Source organism: Aotus nancymaae, unplaced genomic scaffold (genome assembly GCF_030222135.1).
Source record: "Aotus nancymaae isolate 86718 unplaced genomic scaffold, 86718_ANA_hifiasm-v0.15.2.pri h1tg000025l, whole genome shotgun sequence".
In the NCBI taxonomy this organism is placed as follows: domain Eukaryota; kingdom Metazoa; phylum Chordata; class Mammalia; order Primates; family Aotidae; genus Aotus; species Aotus nancymaae.
This window is the reverse complement of record NW_026988438.1, coordinates 32,358,894-32,380,662: the sequence shown is the minus strand read 5'-3', so window position 1 is coordinate 32,380,662 and position 21,769 is coordinate 32,358,894. Positions and strand designations below refer to the sequence as shown.

The 21,769-nt window shown below is 42.5% G+C and overlaps 1 protein-coding gene and 1 pseudogene across 2 annotated transcripts in view; one reads left to right on the top strand and one right to left on the bottom strand.

The window, feature by feature from the left end:
* Window positions 1-21,769, bottom strand: part of JAZF1 (JAZF zinc finger 1) — a 338,342-nt gene that overhangs the window by 98,656 nt on the left and 217,917 nt on the right. The gene's annotated exons all lie outside the window — the stretch shown is intronic.
* LOC105713952 (ATP synthase subunit f, mitochondrial-like) lies at window positions 11,102-11,368 on the top strand (annotated as a pseudogene).

Below are 21,769 nucleotides of genomic sequence, written 5' to 3'. Positions count from 1 at the left end.
AAATTACATGGCTTACCAAAGCAAGATGTAAAACCTCTGATTTTTAAAGCCAAAAGGAAGAAAAAGAGAGAAAATGCAATAGCACCACCTAAAGGGCATTTCAATAGCAATAAAAACAAAATGAAGGTTGAAAACCAGTGAATATTTTTCGTTTTGCCACATATATATATACAGTGTACATATATAACAGTGTACCAGATTGTTATGATAAATGTAGTTTGACAGATGGTACAACATGGCAGTAGTCTCTGGAGCACTTAGATTTGGCTCCATATTCCATCTGGGGGAAAAAAACACCAAAATCAATCCAATCTACAGAAAGGATCATTTTGCAAGGTTCAAAATTCAGTTGAATGAATTCATACACCACGATGATCACAGACCTAAATGTAAATGTAAGAGCTAAAACGATATATAAAACTCTTAGAAGAAAACACAGGAATAAATCCTCCTGACCCTGGATTAGGCAATGGTTCTTTAGATATGACACCAAAAGCACAAGTGACAAAAGAAAAAAACTAGGTAATTACACTTCATTAAACCTAAAGCTTTAGTGTTGCAAATGATATCAAGTAAGTGAAGACTACCCACAGAATGGGAGAAAATATTTGCAAATTATATATCTGATAATGAACTGATAGCCAGAACATAAAAAAAACTCTTACAACTCAACAATAAAAATATAAATAACCTAAGATTAAATAATGGCAAAGGATTTGAATAGATATTTCTCCAAAGATGATATAAAAATGCCAATAAGCATTTGAAAAGATGCTCAATAGCATTAGTCATTTGAGAAATGCAAATCAAAACTGCAGTGAGATTCCACTTCATACCTGCTGGAATGGTTATAATCAAACAGACAGTAATAAGTATTAGTGAGGATGTGGAGAAATTGGAATCCTCATGCATGGTTGGTGGAAATGTTAAACGGTGCAGCTGCTTTGGAAAATAGTTGGCAGATCCTCAGAATGGAACTGTACCTCAAGTGAGGAAAGAATTAAAAAAATGCCATATTCATACACAAGAACATTCTTTACCAATAAAAACAAAGTACTGACATGTGATAACATGGATGAACCCTGAAAATGTTATGCTAAATGAAAGCAGCCAGACACAATAGGTCACATATTATATGATTCCACGTGTATGAAACTCCAGAATAGGCAAATCTATAAAAGAATAAAGCAGATTAGTGGTTTCCAGGAGCTGAGAAAGTGGGGAAATGGGCAGTGGCAACTAATGTGAGATGCCACATTGAGAGATGACAAAAAATATTCTAAAATATTAGGTTGTATCGATAGCTGCATAGCTCTGTGAATATACTAAAACCAATGAATTATACACTTTATATACATGAAATGTATGGTATGTGATTTATATTTACAAAGCTGTTACATTCAGTTGAATAGTTCTCAGTTGCTAGCCTCCAGCAAAACAGAAGGTATTGCTTATATACAAAAACAAACCATCCACAGCCTCTGTGATCCCCTAGTTTGCAAGTCTCTTCTACCCAATTTTGAAGGGGGAAACAATGACAACTTGGTGAGGTCACACAGCAGCGGAAGTGGGACCAGAAGCTGGGCTGCCCAGAGTTCCATGGAGGGCCAGGACTAGGATGAGACAAGTGAGGCCCCTGGAGTGCCCCAGTGAAGGGGGTGCTCACCTCCACTCCCTCGTGTTCCAGCCCTGGTTCCTCTTTCCATATCACCCTCCCTGAGAAGTTCATAATAGGAACAGCTCAAGTAGAAACGCTATTGTTCATTTGTTTTACCTAAAAATGTTGTTAAAGAACAAGAAAAGATTTTTTCTTCCCCTTTACTTTAGGGAATACTTAGGGAAAAGACAGATGACCCAAAGAATGAGAAGTCAGGCAGAGTCCGGAAGAAAAACTAAGTGTGAAAAAATACATGCTTGCCAAGAGGACATGCTTTCTCTGGTGACCAGAAGTACCACCATCACTTATTATTTTTTTTTTATTTTTAATCTTTTTTGAGATGGAGTCTCGCTCTGTGGCCAAGGCTGGAGTGCAATGGCTCACTGCAACCTCCGTCTCCCCGGTTCAAGTGATTCTCCTGCCTCAGCCTCCTGAGTGGCTGGGATTACAGGCACACACCACCACGCCTGGCTAATTTTTTTGTATTTTTAGTAGAGACGGGGTTTCACCATATTGGCCAGACTGGTCTCAAACTCCTGACCTCATGATCCACCTGCCCCGGCCTCCCAAAGTGCTGGGATTACAGGTGTAAGCCACTGTGCCCCGCCCCACTTATTTTAACAGTTTCACCTAGCATGGTCTTCCACAACATGTCTACTACAGCTGCCAGTGCAATCCAGATTGGCCAACCCTCTTACTCATGTGTCTATACCAACATGCTTCACTTATTAGCGAGTTTCTTTGTGAGTGCAGTGGACATAGTGTAAATGCTACAGTAAAAATGTTGCCTTATTGCTATCCAACAATCTTTCATTCTTTATTTACAAATCTAAGCAGTCTCTCCAAGGTAAGCTCAGCACATACTCCCTGCATGCCACATGGTTATATCCAACGCACAAACTCAGGGACAAAGTACTGAAAGAGTACATAAGCTTTCAGCTTTATTTTGTCCATTTGTTTACTTTGACATGAGATGGTGGTAGTAAAGATTAAAATGCTCTCCCATGTCTATCCCGATTATCTGTCCTGCCTGTTGATGGTATAAAATGGCTCATAAGGCCAGACCTTCTGTTTACATGTTCTGATTTATTTGCTGTTGTCAAAGATTCCCTGTTTATTATCCCCTCCAGAATGAGCTCCATGCTCCAGCTAAACATAGTTTTATACCCTTTCCTGCTTTAATCATAGCCAAATATTTGAAATCACGGACATGCTTGCTAACTCCAAGTTTAAGTATCCCATTACACAGCAAGTTAAATAGGTGCTTGGGCTCTACAGTTTTAATGTTTAGTTTTGCTCTATTTGTTTCTCTAAACAAGCATTGTACTTATTCTTAAATTTTCTTGTGAGGCTTTGCCAACAGTTGTTAGGTTTTTTTTTCATGCACTTATATTGCTTGGCGTCAACTAGCATTGTCAAAGCCTTGCCAAATTTACTTTCTTGGTAGACCAAAGAGATTTGTGCATTAGGAAGAAAGCTCTTATGTCCACACCATTTACTCCTCAAGCAAACACATAGGCTTAATGTTTAACAAGGACTCCACGAGACTAACTCATAGACAAGTCTGAAACCTCCCCCGACCACTTACTAGCTCTGTGCACGTTCTTTACCCTAGCTCTGCCTATTTTCTTTAACTGGAAAATGGTGACCAATATGACAGCTCCTCCATCAGGCTGTTGTGAAGATTAAATGAAGTACATAGCAATTACTCAATAGAGGCGGTTGCCATTAGTACCGTTGCTGAACTTTTGCCTTTAGGATGTTCCCATGACATCCTCTTAATCTGGTTTGCTTAGAGGTAACCAAAATATGATCCTCTCCTTTAAGAGCATATGTGCTAATTGGAAAATAAATATATTCTGACTCTAAAACACTCAAAAACCTGCAGAACAGGTTTATTGCTTATAAACGAGAAAAAAATATTAAGCAATCAGTGTTCCCTCTTGGTTTTACGGATGGATGTATAACAATAGAATCAATATGCTATGAAAAAGCTTTATATTCCATTAGGAAATCTCATATACCTGAGTGAATAGAACTATCCATTCAAACTTGTTTTCTATCTCTTTGTTTCTTTGGAATCAAAAGCAACATATCTTTCCATAAAAATGCAAACATCATAGGGTTATTGATACTGTACGAAAGGAAAATTCTTACAGTTCTATCCCAAGAGTCACTGTCAGTAATTGGGAAATACTCTGGATTGCATTTCTTGGGTGCATTTTCTTTACTAACTTTTTTTCTTCTTAAACTTAGCAATAGATCTTGGACATCATTTCAGGTCAGTACATACAGATGTACCTCATGGTTTTAAACAGGATGGATACACTCAATTTACTGAACCAAACTCGAAGAATTTTTTGGTCACTTCCTTTTTTTTTCTGTGACAAACACTTTTGTGGTCAAATTCCTGACAGTTTCACAATATGACCCAATCTCTGTGTTTGAAAGGCTCTTCCAAGTTTCATGATTATCTATAGAAATGAATGGCTACATCCATCCTCAAATGAGCTCTGCTATTTTATGTCCTCTTCTCTTTAGAAAACTTAGGTTATATTGTATCTAGGAGCATGGCTTGTTTTGTTCTTAACTTTCCAACATTACCTCTTCCCTGGGAAAAACATAACAAAACATGAAAGCATCTGTGTTTACCTTAACAATCCTCTGAAAATCTGTTTCTCTGCCATGGCCCATTCATCTGTTGACCAGCCCTTTGTCCTGTAGCAATTTCCATGGAGGTCCAGGCCATATTAATCTCAGCTTCACACCTCACTGGTGCTACAGCCTCGGCTGGTTACTTATCATCTCTGTACCTCAGTTACCTCAAGTGTGAAATGGGTATAATACAGTTGTGAGGATTGAATAAATACAATGCAAAGTGCTTCAAAGAGTGACTGGTATTAGCTAGTATTCAGTAGGTAGTAGTCATTATTGTTAATAGTTGTTTGGTTGCTTTTAATGATTGTTTTTTTGAGATAGGGTCTGGCTCTGTTTCCCAGGCAGGAGTGCAGTGGCATGATCATGGCTCACTGCACCCTCCACCTCCCAGGCTCAAGCAATTCTCCCACCTCAGCCTCCTGAGTAGCTAAGTTTTATATTTGTTGTAGAAATGGAGTTTCGCCATGTTGCCCAGGCTGGTCTCAAACTCCTGAGTTCAAGCCATCTACCCACTGGTCTCCCAAAGTGTTGGAATTACAGACGTGAGCCACCATGCCTGGCCATAATGATTCTGCTTAAAAGAACTGAAAATAACTGATTTCTGCCCCCTATGGGGAGAATAGCTCTCACTTGTTTCCATGACTGCTTCCACTTTGCCACCATCACGATTTAGCAAGAAATCTGAAGCTTGGGCCGTGTCTCTAAAACACATGGTGTTGCACAGCCAAGTAGCAACTGGCCATGAGGTCTACAGAGCACAGAGCAGACCTTGCTGCTTCAAAATACACGAACAAAATGCTCCTGTTAGAGGTTCATTACTTGGGGCTTCAGAAGTGGTTTGGTTATCAGGAATTTTCTGCTTAAAATATCAAAACTCCTGGGAGGAAGTAAACCTTTAGTTATCTCATAGCTCAGCAAAGACGAACTGACAGTCAGCTATGCTAAAACCGGTAGAAATCACAGCTGGGGGTGGGAAGACCTGAGCAGCAGGGTGAGAAGCAGTACTAGGGCAGGGGAGGCAACAGGACAGGAGAGAGGCCTCGCTCCCTTTGCAGGGTGCGGTTCCCAGGTCCTGCCATACCCCCAATGCTCTTAGGGCACCAAGCCAGGTTTAGAGGCCCCTGGAGCTGGAGAGAAGAGGATGAGCTGTGTGTCCTGTGGTGAGACGGCCCCTGTGCCCTGTCCCACCTGCTGGTTACCCACGGCCACGGGCATTTTTCCTTCTGCACACCCCTCTGATGGCAACTTCAGCACTGACAAGTGTGGGGAAGAAACGACCATGGCCTCTTAGGGGGGAAGACCCTGTGTGTAAGGTCACAAGCCAAATGCCACCTTGCCATCAGCAACCCTAATGTGTTGCTTTTCTTACCTTGGGCATTTGCAGTAGGGAGACTGGTTTTATTACACACTCGCTCACGGTCTGTCTCCCCACTTCATGAGAAGCCCCTTCAGAATTCAGATGGTTTTCACCCCTCAGTTCTCATCACGGGGCCCACATGATGTTTCCTGGGATGAATACACTGGAATCTGGGGCTCTGCTTTCCTCTGCATGTAAGTGACCCTGTCACTTTCTAACAGTGGTTGAAAGCCATTCCATGGCTGCTGTGGCCAGTGAGGAAGGTTCTGAGGACTGAGGCAGGCAGCAGGGCTAGACTTCAGGTGTGGGCCAGGAGCCCTGGCACGGTAGTGAGCAGCTCCCTATCTCCTGGGAAGAAGAAACCTGGCTTCCACCTGCTGCCCTCCTCTCACCTGCTCCCTACAGAGTGCTGCACCAGCCCTGAACATGCCCCCAGTACCATTCTCAGTAAGCCCAGAACACAAAGGCCTCTTCATGTTCATTTTTGAAAAAAATAATTTTCCTAGGAAAGGCTGGTGAAGAAGGCGACACCTTTATGCTCTCCTATCTATCGCAGGGCCGGTCATAGCCGTGTGGCGGTGGAGGTGCTCTCCTGGCCGCCCTCCGTGATCAGCCTTAACCCTTGCACCTACTGACCTCTAGCTCCTTCACGCACTGTCTGTGACCCAGACCCACCTCAGAGTCCTTCTGCCTCGGTGTAATGCATCTTATTCTACATCCTGCATTTCCAATACACAGCACACACACACACACCCAGAAGCCATCTCAGCAGTTAGCCTGCATGGTTTCACAGAGAACGACCACAGGCACAATTAGGCATTGAGCAAAAGCTCTCTGATGATGCCGCTGATTTGGCTGAAATTCCCTCAAGTCTGATGATACCAACCAGTCCACGAAAACAACGGACTGCTGCATCTTGGGTGAGTGGGTGGTGTACTCAGGTGGAGGCTGCCTGGGTCTTGGGTCTCTGATCAGAAGGGTTTTACACCAACGCAGCAGCCCTTGAAATTAATTTTCTATTAAAATCTAAGCCTCTCAGTCTGATAAACAAACTGCACATTTACTGTGGATTCTGTATCTGACCTTTTACACTGGTTTTGTCAACAAAATTTACTGTATTCATAAATACTAATGTTCTCATTTGGTTCCCTATCTTTAGTATACTGTAAATTATAAGCAAGTACATAAATGTCTTGGCCTGGTAATATAGTGGCCTGAAATGACTTCCTTTTTCCTTTAAAGATGTTGCATATTTTAATGGTAGGTGTTTTTAATTAACCGAAGTGCCATAAACTGCCCATGTATGAACAAAGACAAGTGAGTTGCATTAAATTAAAAGTGCAGTATCTGACTAATGTTAACAAATTAGGCACGTCTTCAAGATGCACAATTTCTGTTTGGAGTTGTCATCGTAATGCAGAGATACCAAAGCTCCGAGAATAGCCACGCCAAATGAGCCTTTCAAAATTAATATTTTTGGCAATCAATTAAGAATAAGATTTCAAGCTTTAAAAAGATTCCCACTCAGGCATCTCAACATAGCATCCCTTCTCTTTCTCCATCATAAATGAGCTCAATTTGGGGATCTGATCTTTTTGCCAATATCAGTCCAAATTAGCACTGTAAATATTGAAATCAAATGTTACTACTTGGCCTAATTTTCTTTCAGCCTGCAGTTAATCTTTATTCAGCCTTAATGAGTATTTATTGTGTGACCCTGACAGCTTGCTACTGCTGTGATAAATTATCTGACTCAAGTCCGATTAAAAATGCAACCCTGAGTGCTAATTATCTCAACAGACCTGCTTAATAATAGCATTTCTTGTCAATTATGGAATCTCAGCATGGGTGTCAATAGCAACAAATGCACAGGCCTACCTTGGACACTGACTTCCCATAATGCCCTTTTACTTGCCATATGTAAATCAGAGTGCTTCTGTACCTGTGATGACCTTTTATTAGCAAACTGTCAAAATGATAAAACTAGCCATAGCAAAACCCCCACCACCATACAATTAGGGGCTACAGCTTAGGACAACAGGAGGGCAATCAGACACAGCTAATTATGATGCATCTTACTTATGGCCTGTCCAGCAGGAAGAATGAGCTTTTTTTGAAATTTATGCCAGCTTCAGCATGACTCACAGGAGGGGAGCTGCTGGCAAGTGGGGTAAGGGGGAGGGGAGAGGCAAGGAACTGCATATTTCTACAATTTTTCTGGGAATCTGGAATCAGATATGAGTTCAAATTTCAGCTCAGTCACTTACTTGCTGTGTGACACTGTATAAATCACTTCATCAGAAAAATGGAGGCAACACCATTCACCTCATTGGGGGCTGGGTGAGTGAGGGGAATGGAAGGTAACAAATGTAGAAACACCTAGCACAGTGCCATCACATAGAAGGTGCTGAATATCTGTTCACTTTCTTCCCATTCACCTTTTCCTTTCCTAAAGATCAAGATAGCAGATAACAACAACAGCTGGAAGTACCATTTATGGAGCTCTTGCATGTACCCTGCACAATGTCTTATATGCAGCCTTCCTCCTTCAGCCCTGTGGTCAGAACTGATGGGAACAGTGGAGCCGAAAGCTACCCGACCCAGATCATTTAGTGCAGTCTCCCCTTTGTAGGTACAAATGTCTTAAAGAATTCAAAGGCAAAGACGACTCTTTTCTCAAAGGGTTATCTGAGTCAAACATTTTGCAACCTGCTTTGGTAATAGCAAATGGAGTAGTATGTATTTAATTGAGCATTAACTACATGCCAGTCACCGTGGGGAGTGCTTCACATCCCTGTAAGGTGGCTACTCTTAGCATCTTCCCTCTGGAGACAAGGAAAGAAGAAAGGTCAAACAACTTGTGTGACATCCGCAACTCAAAAGTTTCAGAGCCCAGGCCTGAGCTGAGAGCCAAAACACCCAATTCTCAAAATAGGGGGGCAATACATTTAAATTACCTCCACAAATGCTTTTAGTAGAAAGACAGGGCGACACCGTCCTGAGAATGTTCCCGATGCCGTCATCTGTTATGTGGCACTCTAATGATAAGGAACAATAAACAATACTTGCTTTTTTGGCTCTCTGCTGTGACAAATCACAAAGGCAGCAGGGCAGGAGGCAGGTCTGAAACACAAGCCTTGGCTTTCTCATGGGGCAAGGGGTGCCGGGAGTCAAGTAAGATGAGGCACTATTTGGTCACATGACCTCAAGCATTATCAACCTTGGGTGGTAATTTATGGGGCACTAACCTCCTCTGGCTTAATCCAGAGAGGCTTCCTTTTCCAGATGAAACAATTCTGTCACATCAAGGCGTTCCTGCCTCACCTGCCTGCCTTCCCCAGGCCAACCTGACAAGAACCCGGAATAGATCAGGGTTCTGAGCATAACTAGAAGCAACATCCTCAGATACAGTTCTGAATTTTCCCAGATTGGAAGCGCACTGTCTCAAGTGAACCCCTATTAAAACACAGATGTTCACATCCCCTACATCCGGACTGCCTGGCCTAGGCAGACAGAACAGAGAATCCATCCTGTTCTGTAAGTGGCAAACGGCATTTCCCTAGTGGCCACACCCAGGTTGTGATAAGGATGAGGGTCGTGGGAAACAAGGCAGGGAAAGGAGGGTAGTGTAGACGCCTCCACTGCTAGCTGGAGGCCGCGCTGGATGGCTAATGAGGCCCAGATGCTGGTCTCTCAGTGACTGACCCGGGGAGATGTGAGAAAGGAATGCGATCATTTCCGTCTGAAGTAACGTGCTCCCTCTTCCCTAACACCTCGGGCCCACTTCATTACTTCCTCCACAGATGATCTCAAATTAGGAAGCCAATCCTTCCCCTCGAAATGATGCCAAGTTAGTGCCACGAGGGTGTAAATCAAGTGTTTCATGAACACTGTGTGGGCTAATTTCTTTCCAGGGGTACTCAAGTCAGTCATCTCCCTCTCATGAGCATTCGCTGCTTTCCCATAAAGTGAGCCTGCCTGTGCTTTCTTTGATGAGTGCTGCTAATTGTCATTTGGGGTGAGCTCCAAAGCTCTTTCTCTAGAGCATTAGCTGAGAGTTAATGCGTTCCACAGAGATATCTGGGGCCCAGTGTTCAACATTCCTGACGCTTCTTATCACCCTGTTCTTTGAAGGTAAACCCAGATTTCTGCCGGGAATAAAGCCTTGTGGGTTTAAGTCTGTCTCCTGATTTTCATACTTTGATTCCTATGACAAAAGTAATGCTGATGTGGAAATTATTTTGTACCACACTTCCCTCCTTGGCGTGTCCTTCAACAGCCATTCAAATTCCACCGAGGTTTCACAGGAACTATGGAAACATGTCCTCTATAGAAGTTTAGCATGAAAGCTATTACCCCACTGGGCAGAGCCCAATGGTCTGACACTATTTACCTCCCTCTAAACACTATTACAAAAGGAACTATATCTTGCTGAACACTTTAGCAACAAGGAACATGATACACGTGCCCGTCATAGCTGTAGTCTCTGTATTCCAAATTGTTCTATGCACGAGTCCAGTGTAAGAAATAGTGTGGCTCAATGGCTGTGTCTACAGCGCATAAGGTCTTAATAGCCTTTGCACGCCTGAAGACCAATCCCTTAATTTTCTGGTGATCTGACCATTTGCCATTTGGCTTCCTATTTTGAAGAATATGCTTGTTGACACATTTTACTGAAAAATCAAGTAATCTGAAATACAAACTGTGACTTAAGTGGTGGACTATAATTTGTTTTGTAGGTGGGTGCCCGGTTTGAGCAGCTATTAGCTACTTTTTTCATTTTGTAATGTTGACCAAATCTTAAAAAAAAAAAAATTTATTTCACAGTCCTGGTCTCAGGCCAACAAAATAGTCCCTGGAACTTGACTGAAACATATGGATGTGAGATTTCATTTATTTTTTTTTTTTGGTAAAGTCACGTTCCTCCAGAAATTGTGCGGGGGTCACATGAGAATCTTGGGTGCTGCCACTTGCCTGAAGCTGTTTCCACTAGCAACGATCTTCCTGAAAACACATGTCAGCAGTTAGCAATCCAGCAGTATGACTGAAGCCAGCCCTAGGGAGCTTCATTTCTATTTTGAGGCCTCACTGGCCTTCCAAGGGACAGAAAAAGAATTTGGATCCTTTGGCTTTGCAGGAAACCCCTTGCCTAATTTATATTTCTCTAAGCCACACCCATTTTGGAACCCTGTCATCAGCTATATGGTGTGACTGATAACACATTTTGGATTTCAAGAAATAATCTTTGACTCCTCTCCACTATACATTATCATCTTAAAACTATCATGAGACCCACAGGAAAACAGTTCTTACATCTAGGATCTTTGGAAAAGTGATTCAGAACTCACTTTGGTACTTCTGGGGGTACTGAAGTAAAAAAAAAATTTTTTTAAAAACCTTGTTTCGACAGTGGACACCAGGACTCCAAGATGGCGTCAGTCGTACCACTGAAGGACAAGAAACTTCTGGAGGTCAAGTGAGGAGAGCTGCCAAGCTGGATCTTGATGCGGGACTTCAGCCCTAGTGGCACTGCCAGAGCGTTTCAAAGAGGTTACCACCAGTACTATAACAAATATATCAATATGAAGAAGGGGAGCATCTCGGGGCTTACCACGGTGCTGGCATGCTACGTGGTCTTCAACTACACCTTTTCCTACAAGGAGCTCAAGTACGAGCGGCTCTGCAAGTATCACTGAAGAAGAGAACACACTCTGCACTCCCCTCCACGGCCTTCTTGGCTTGAGCCCCTCCATGAGGAACACAGTCTCGATCATTGCTGAATCCTTTCATATCCTGATGGAATCAACCTCCAAATAAAAGATGACTGGTAAAAAAACAACAACAACAACAAAAACCTTGTTTCAGGGCTGGGGCTTAAGGACACTGCTGTTGGGCATACTGTTAGAAAATAAAGTAAATCCAGAAGCTGTGATTTCAAGCAGAATTGAGTGTGGGTGCTGGCTTTGTGAGGATTATGATAGAGCTAGTAAGTAAGATGTCCAGGAAAGCCCAGCGGGGCAGGCTGTGCCCAGCACCCATTTCCTGGACTAGGAAAAGCTGTCTTGATCATCCCCCTGAGTTTCTGTGCAGCACCTGCTGACTCCTGACCTTGGTGTGGGCCAGTAGGGTCCTCCGCACCTCTTCTCTAAGCCTCAGGCCTTGTGGGTCCCTAAAATCAGATATTTTCAGTTCCTTCTCCTCCTCCTCTCTGAAAGTTACTACTACTTCCCACACCCAGGTCAAGTTACACCTGTCCATTTTTAATGGTTATTTGATTCCCTCCAGACCAGCGACCAATACCTATCAGGGGTTGTGGTTCATCACCATGCCCTTGCTGGGAGTTCTCAGAACCAGCTGCATCAGCACTGCCTGGGCACTTGTTAGAAAGGCAGAATCCTAGACTCTATCCCCAGACCTGTGGGATTTGTATGCACGTGAAGTTTAAGAAGCACTGGTCTGGAAATGATAGGTCTTTCTTGAAAGTAACTTATTTCTGAGAGTTCATGAGTGATCTAGGATTCTGGGCCAATTCACAGAATATTGACAAACATAGCTGCCTTCTAAAACCTCACAAGTGGAGTCTTCTTTCTGCAGACAGACTCTGATTTACAATTTGACTTACAATTTTTTTTGACTTTATGATGGTGCAAACGTAATACACATTCAATAGAAAGAGTACTTTGAGTATGCATACAACCATTTTGGTTTTCACTTTCAATACAGCATTCCACAAATTATTTAACCCTCTACTATAAAATAGGATTTGTGTGAATTGATTTTGCCAGAATAAAGGCTAATATAAGTGTTCTGAGGATGTTTAAGGCAGGCTAGCCTAAGCTATGACGTTCGGTAGCTTAGGTGTATTAAAAGCTTTTTTAACTTAATGTATTTTTAACTTACGATGGGTTAAAAATCCCCATTATAAGTCATATCCCCAGGACATATCCCCATTATAAGTCAAAGAACATCTGTAATTGGAAATCCAGGAGACAGGTTTAAATCTGTAGTAAATTTGTTTTGTCTAAAAGAGAAATAAAATGTTTGGGTTACCACACACACCAAATAAGAATATATAATTTTTGAACAATTAACCTAAAGAATATATATCTAATAAGCAAGGTGAAGGCAGTTTGGGATCTTATAGTGTCTCATATTTAGCACCAGCTGACAGGGGCTGGGGTTAAATCAGCCTTTGTTTTCACTGAAATTCTACTGGAAAAAAGTTCTAGAGTCTCTATGATTCCCCCAATGATCAACTGAGTTTCCCTGAAGTTTTGGAGTACTCAGTATTCAGAGGGTTGTGAGTAGCTTCAAAATAGATTTCTGGGCTGCATGTCATCCCTAACAGAACAGAATCTCTAGATGTTAGGGTAGGTATTTGTGGTTTTAAATCTCCCTAGTGACTGTGGAAGGACCATAAGTGGGAGCAATCTTCTAGGCCACTGAGGTGTTCCAAAGGTAGCTTCCATCTTATGTTGCAGCTACAACCTCAATCACAAACACAGATTTATACATAGAGAATTTGATGCTACAGAGTTTTGAATCCAAAGGCAAGGAAGGGTTTTGTTGTCTACGTGTCAGTCCTTGAACTTGTGTGAACTTGTGCCTACATGTTTAGTAAACTACGGTGGTCTTTTATTCCACTGAGGACAGAATATCACTGTAATACGTAAATATATGCTACCAACAAATGCTACTGTCCTAAGGAGAAAAAAGAATTCAAAATGTTCTGAGTAGCTATGCTATGCCCACTGCATTCAATCAGAAATGTTCCTGAATTCTTTGTTTTCAAGCAAACTTGGCTAAAGTCTAGATCATTTTATAGTGGAATCACAAAGCAATTTGTTTTTCCTCTCAGAGGTGAAAACATAAAGCCTTTATCTGTTACATATGACATGATATCTAAAAAGCAGATGACATTACACATTTTGATTATCTTCAAGAGTCTATGTTTTTGTTTCTTTCTAGTAGATTATTTAATTACTCTGCCAAAGAATGCTCATAATGTCATGTTTGCAAAATAGCTTTAAATGCTTTCAAATACTTCCAAGATGGAAATAACTGTTGAGTTATTTTGCTTTCTGTGGACAGTTCAATTTCATTTCATCTCTGAATATACTTTTTCTGAGGATTTATAACTACTACACAATAGTGGCCATCCATAAAGAACAATATAATAGGTACTAATAATCCACCACTCACAGTCATTCTGTTTTTGGTACGTGTGGCTCACAAGAGCCTCTGCTATTCCTTTCAAATGAATCTGCTTTCATATAGCATTTATTGCTTGACATTTCACATAATTTAGTCAACACTCCTTAATTTTTTTCCCCTTTGATCCATACTTATCTGTAAACTGACCAAACAAAAAACTATAAAAGTCTAAATGTAGTGAATTTCTCCTTTTTTCCTCCCTTCTCCCTCTATTTGGTTATTTACATCACTAGTGACAGACTATAATAAATTGCCATCATCGTCCACTCCTCACTGTGGATCAAAGCTTTGGAGTGCTTGATGAAAATTTATTAGACTTCTGCCCACTGATTCCCACCTGGCTGCTCACAGCACCCTTGGCCAGTGCTGCCTTGAGCTGGCTGGAGACGGACTCTCTGATGACTAACAGCTGGATGTCTCAGAGAATCTCTCTTTACCTCCAGCCTCCATGGGCTAAAGCTGCTTGCTTTCCCACTTCTCTTTCCTTATCTTACACCTAGATCTTTGGTCAAATCACGGCAGAGGCTGCCAAGTATGTCAAAAAGAGGACGTGGGGGCAAAGGGGTGGGTGTGGCCTGCAGATGGTCTATATGCTGTACCAGGCCACTGGACGGTGCTGCTGGGCTGGTGATATTCGGGTCACTGATGTGGGGTAGCCAGCCACTGAAAGGTCTTGGAGAGACTGAAAATCACAGGCTGTCAGAGAGAAACTCTCTGAGGGGCTTTACTCTGGGAGATTTATAAGACCCAGGGGTGTTTACATCTGTGCTCAGTTTCGAGCATTTTCCCGACTGTTTCATGCTGCAGTCCTCCAGCTTATCACTGCAAACATGACCAAATAAAAACTACATGTGGCATTTGGTATAATTTACACAGAGGGGCAGCTGTTGTATCCCCTTCACCTGAGGCTCATCTAATCAAACAAATCTGGCAAGAAGGATGACAGCCTTGAAGGTCCAAAAGAAGCATTATTTTTTTTCTGCATTCCCTTTCCCACTATGTATGCCACAACATCTATGGAAAAAGAGACCAAATCAAAACCTTGGAAGAGCTGGTCATGACTGTATTGACTTAGCATTTGTACCCCCTTGTATTTTCCATCCCCTCTTCTGAAGATTCACTTCAGGCATGTGGGAGCACTTACAGCCAAAAAGTCAGGAACAGAAACACAGTGACCATCCGTATCCTGATAACCTACAAGGGTTTGCAGATAGTTGCTAGCTAATATTTTTGGTGATTAAAAAGAGAATGGGGGCTCCTGGATGTAAAACATCATACGTGAACACAGCAGTTGAGTTTTGGAACTTTTTCACTTGGCTCATTCCACAGTTGTGCAGCGTTCTACCCTATGTCAGCAATTAGAAAACTGAGCCATTCGCTTCACAGATTTATACCTGCCCTTAGAAGACATCCATTTTCAGAATACCCAGGAAGTCCTGACGTAGCTAAAATGTGTACCCACAAACTCACAAGGCTGCAAAGAGGCCGAATTCAGCAGGCCCCGCTGTCAGCCTGCTGACATCCTCAACAGCTGCTCTCATCAGTTACAACCTTGGCATCCCTGTCTAGATATTGCCTGGACTCCTCCAATTCCATAGTCATTCAGACAAATTCCATAGAACAACATTACTGACTTCTGGATATTGGGAGGCCAGGGAGAGTTGAGGAGAGAGAAAGGGACGAGTTGGGAAGGGAAGGATTTGTGATGCAAGGCAACTGTCAACACAAGCATTCCTTGTTGACATGCAAGGCAAATGTCAACACAAGGATGATGCTGTTCCTTGGGCTCCGTTTGACCTCCACCAGCCTTTCCATTGTCACGCCCTCCTGTCATTCCCCAGTGTTTTCTTTTCCTGGGAAGTGGAGGCCTCCACACTGTCAGCCTTTAGAGTGCATGTGTAGTTCCAGAACCCAAACTACATGCAGGGAAGTGCTGCCTTGCTCATGCATGATGCTGACCTTCACCCTGTGGGTCTGAGCCACAAAGTGTGCTCTTGTGGTCATTTAAACATCTGCCTCTGCCTGGGCAGCTCACTTGAGGTCAGGAGTTTGAGACCAGCCTGGCCAACATTGTGAAACCCTGTCTCTACTAAAAATACAAAAATTAGCCAAGCATGGTGGCACAAGCCTGTAATCCCAGCTACTCGGGAGGCTGAGGCACGAGAATCGCTTGAATCTGGGATGGGGAGGTGGCAGTGAATCAAGATTGCGCCACTGCACTCTAGCCCAGGCAACAGAGCAAGATCTGTCTCAAAAACTAAATTGATAAATAAAGTAAAATAAACAGTCTGCCTCCTAGCCACCTAGCCAATGCCAATCTTTAAGAAGCTGCCTCTCACAGTTCTGCCAGTCTCAAGTTTACCCTTCATGATCTCTCCACAGTCTTTTAATTCCTAACTTAGGAACTTCCCAGGATTCCTGACTTCAGGGTTTCTTCCCTTTTACTAGACACTCAGCTTCAGACCTAAATTAGAGAGACAATTTCCCTGCTTTTCACAATACTTTTGATACAACCTCATTCCACACTCCACCCCTCTTCGTCAAACACAGGCATCAATTTGAGCTTTGCATTGGTTAACATTTTCAAGGTTCGGCCTTTGTAGTACCATCATGAGCATATCAAATGAGACGATGTATTCCAAAGTATTTTGCAATCTGTTAAGTAATATAGAAGTGGTTCGCTAGGTCAGCCAGATACCAGAGCGTTAAGACTCTTTTCTTTGCAGAGTTGTTGAGGATATACAGCCTGATGTCATAGCAGGAGTCTCAGCTGACAACCTAAGCAGTTGACAGTGAATCACTTGCAGGACTAACTATGAAAAGCTGCTTCAAACTCAAGATGGCTCAGTGCCCTTAGGCACAACCGGATCCGTTGCCTTGGAACGCCATCCCTCCCAAGAGGGATTGGGATCATCCAGCGGCCTTATCTAGTTGATGAAAATAGATCTACAGACGACTACCCATGAACAGCCACTATCACCCCCATGGGACCTTTGAGTAGGTCTAGGTAGGTGTACATTTTACCGAAAACCAGGATTCTTATGACACCAGTCCTGAGGATCTTCAACCTATAATAACTGAAAAATCAAATGTCAAACACAGGTCTGGTTCTTATGTGAAGCCATTCTAACTTTGAACCAAACTTGGTTAACAAAACTTGAAATCTGTATTGTCCAAGGGACCTACAGAGTGTCCATTATGTGCCATGAGCTTGATATTTAGCCAAGTACATTGCCTGCATTGTACTACGAAAGACTACACCAAGCAGTTGGTCCTGATGCTGGTGCCTATACTCAACAATTCTTCCAAAAGGCAGAGAACCAAATAAGGAGGACAGAGCACTGGTCCCACACTATTGGAACAAGACAAAAATACTGCTCAGGCATCTCCTAGTTTTAGAATCAACACATGAGAAAAGATATGTGGTATAAGAAGAGAAAGACAGTGTGTTCATGAGCCACACTGCTGACATTACAGCCTCCCTCCTTTGCTGCTTCTGTGTCTTTCCACAGATTGAATTATTGAGCTGAGCTGCAGGTTCTGTCTCCTTTCATGCTCACTACATTCCCTCCTATAGAAAAACTGCAAAAGCCTACTCTTTGGGGAATTGAACCAACACAGAATGTTCCTTGCATATACCAGTAGGAAGAGAAACTGGTTAATGACTAGGTAGGTCGGGTGGGCACTCAGAACAGCTGTGTCATCAGCAGTTCAAGGCAATATAATAATGAGTTTGTGTTCACTTCCAGGGACATAATGAGTAAGAATTGGCACCTGCCCTCAAGGAGCCCATAGTCTAGTAGGGAAGACAGGTTCACAAATGGAGTAACTTAACTGCTTTGCCCAAGGTAGAGGCAGCACCTAGCATAGAAAGGGATAATGACCCCTCAGGGGTGGAGAGGGGTCAGAGAAGATGTTTCAGAAGAGGTAAGTTGTGAAGAAACAACTCAAGTTTATCAGCCCCAACCAGGGATTAGGGGACAGATCCCGGCACCCAATGAAACAGTTACCATGCTTCACCTGTGTCACCAATCTCACTAGGGGACCTTCCCCAACTTTCCATGAGGGGCTCTGCCCATGCAGACACAACCTATGGGTACAAAGTCACATTCTAATCCACCAATTCTCTCTCACGTTCTTTCATAGGTCTCACAAGTAAACCAACAGCTGAAATGCAGATCTGGCTACAAGAAGTTAAATCCCTTTAGGCCTTTGCAAAGTGGCTGAGCTGTAGCTGGCAGTGGAGTTGTTCTCTGGACCACGAAATCACCGAGGGAAAAGGGACTGGAGAAAACTGCAACCAGCTATAGGGCTGAGGGAGTGGAATGAAAAGCATATTCCTTTCTATTAAAATCAGATGTTACCAAATTTCATCTGTTTTCTTTTCATGTACAGAAATGCCCTTGAAACATGTCTGAGACATGTTTAGGAAAAAACACATTAAGATATTTTTATTCTTATGAGAGTGCAACATGGAGGGATTTGAAGGCATCTGCTATCAATAGTCAATATACAAATCTTATCTATTTGATCTCTTAAATGTTACCAAGTGGAACCACGTCCTGATCAACAAAGAGTTTCATAATATTAAGCAAAATCATCTTTAGCAGAGAGAAATGTGCAGTTTCCTCTTTTTGCTGTAAAGGCAGTAGCATGGGATATTAGTTACAGCATTAGCATAATCCGGAGCTTACTTTATTTTAAAAGCATGGAACAAATATTTGATGATGCCTCAAGTTTTACCAAACTCAAGTTTTTCCAGCTGGCAAACCACAGGCTGAAAAGTTAAGTCATATAAGGCTTTATAGCTCCATGTACTAAAAATATTCCCAGCCAATGGGTAATTTTTAAAGCTGTTCTAATCCTACCTGTAGGTGGATAAATTTTAAGCCTGAACAACATTTTAAGGGGTAGACTTTTTGTTAACCATAGCCAAGAGGTAAAAACAGTCCAAACTCAATTCTGGCATTCATTTGCAAGGTCATGTTTGAGATTAAAATTTATGTGTATAAAAAGGATTTACAAACTTAAGGCTGAACTCAAAATGTGACATTTTAGTTACCATGACAAATGACAAATCTAGCCCTTTGACTTCACACTTAGCTGAAGTGCCTGCAGCTTACTGCAAGCTCAGCTCTGAGAGGATGAGAGGACAGTAGGCTTCAAAAGGTTCTGTGGTTTGACTGGGGTGCCTGACCTCAGAATCTACCTACTCAGAAAGGTCTGGATCCCAGGAATCTCTAAAGAGGCTCCAACGAGGTGGCACGCACACACCTATATTCTTTGGGAGTGAAGAATATTATGAAGGATAAAAAAGACAAATTTAACTTGAACAACTAGAAAATAAATAGACTGAAAAGTATGTTTAAACCCCTTGATGGATCAAAAATCTGTAAAATATATAATTATCCTAAGTTAGGGGCTGAGTCTGTGAGAAGGTAAGGAATGCAGCTTCAATGATCTGGAGAAAAGATGGATGTTTACCTTGGGTAACTGTAACACAGTCAGCTTCTTCCTGGGGATGTCATCAGAGAAGCCACAGTGACAGTATTCACACTGCCTTGGCATGGCAGATAAAGGCACACATCCTGAGCTAGGTCACTTGACCTGTGACCCACTGAGCATCCAACCTCTTCCCACCCTGGTGTCCTGCCATGCCCCGCCCTGCGGTGTGCTCCTCAATCCCTCAGCCAGCCCTTCCCAGTTGGTCTGTATAGGAACCAGTGAAGATGAGACTTTAGATGTCTAACTGCAAACATCCTAGAGGCCGACAGATATCACTTGTTCTTCTGTAGTAGCCCTGCTCAGGCATCCAATCCACCATAGCTCTTAGAGGTAAATACTTTGGTTAGTGGGGTCCATGATGTTTCTTCTTCCTGCTTCTTTTCACTGGATGTCCTGCTCAACTACTCTGCCCAGCCTGGCTCGGGTTGTATCTCGCTGATCATACAGTATCAGCAAAGATGGCCTTCTGGAAGCATAGTGCCTGCCACCATCTGCAGAGGGACACTATCTGTAGAACAGAGTATGGCTGGCAGTGGGTGTGGCTGCTGAGCTTGGAAACACTAATTTAGGATGGTGGCTTTGGCAGGGCTTCCTTGTCCATCTGTAATATCAATCCTGTCCTCCATCCCTCAAAAAAGAAGTACTGCCTTGTACTCCAGCAGCTTTTCAGTATTATGATTAGTCAGCCCATATATGAAGGTCAAATTCAGCAACTCAAAGACAGGTGGCTTAGGGTATCAACTGGTAACGTGCAAATGCAGTGACTTCTGTCACAATCAAATGTGTGAAGGTCAAGGCCCACGGGTGGAGAGCAAGGCAGCCCATCACTCCAATCTGTAAACAAGGTCACTCTCTAAGCATCACACTTGATCTTCCAGACTGTGAACAGAACTGCTTTCTAATTGACTTCTTCCAACTAAATGACAATTAAGTTGCCTGGCCAATAAATTCTTGTGGTTTGGTCTATACAGATTTCTTAAGAAGTATATTAGTCTCTTGCATGTTCAACATTGGTTTCTGCCAGATTTGTGATGTAATAGAAAAAATGGTCATAAGTGAAACACATCCTTTGTAGCTCATATGAAAAGGATGCCAACATGCACTCCCTGAGTTCAGTGTGTTTTTAGAAAAAGCGGTATAATTTATATCATTTCATTTACAACAGGGCTAAGTTAATGCTCTTGGCTGCTTTTGACAGAGGCCTTTCCAATCGAACTGCAATGATTTGTTTCTCTTAAACACTCAAGGACTTTTAATTAGCTTTCTAGAGTGTTTTCCTGATGGACATCACCTCCCTACAGCCTTATAAGTTTCCAGATTTCTTTAAAAAAAAAAAAAAAGAAAAGAAATTAAGAGGCATTCTTTGGGTTTCAGGATTTCTGTGAGTCAGGAACAAATCTTTGTTTCCATGAAATTGGGTGCAACTGCTTACTGGGAATCACATAGAGAGGCTTCTTTCTCCACCCTTCCAGCTCAGTCCCCAGACCTGCTCAGCAATTTGACTACATTTATTATTTTACAACTATTGTTGAGCTTTGGCACTCGCCCACCACACTTTAGGGAGTGCTTCATTAAGTAAAGGTCATGCCTAATTGTGGTCTCATATATTACCACTCCCAGCTGACATTATTGTGTAAAAACATGCCTTTTAGTGACAACGTCACTAAAAGCTCAACAAGGTTAACCAGATTATCTTAAGTGAATAAAATTCTCAGAGGCTTGAATCTGCACTGCCAACTTTTGAATCTGTGCCTATGACATACAGCAGGTCCCAAACTCAACCATAGACTCCTTTTTTCTAAGGGCATCTCATGAGATGCATGTTCTCAAGAACTCACTTTGGGGCACACTGACTTCATTCACTGAATTAGGAGAGCGCTGGAGGAAGGCACAGATGACCTTGCTGTGTTCCAATTGAGTGGTATGGGGTAGCAGAGATGAAGTAGTAAAGGAGGGTCAAAGAAGTCAGTGAGTAGGGTACAGCGGATCTTAAAGGCGTTTCACAAGAATCAGAACCTTTATTTGGCTCTGAGAGCTGTCATGATGAAGTACAGGGTGGAACGTAGTAGAGGGGCTGATGTGGCACCTGTGAATTTGCATCTATCCTCTCCCCTTTACATACTCATGAGAGCAGGCGACTAGTCATATATTACAAAGCTGGGGGTCCTCTGACTCAATTACTTCTCTCACTGATTCTGCCAGGTGACCAAAGACCCTATTAAGATCATGCTCATTGGGGGTGTGACCCAGGCATTCCAAAGCTTTTAAAGTGGGAATGCTATCAAGGAGAATAAAGTACTAAGCCATGATTAGTCAATGCCCTTGAACCTCATGAGTTGCTCATTATTATTCCCTAATATCCCCTCCACTTGGAAACT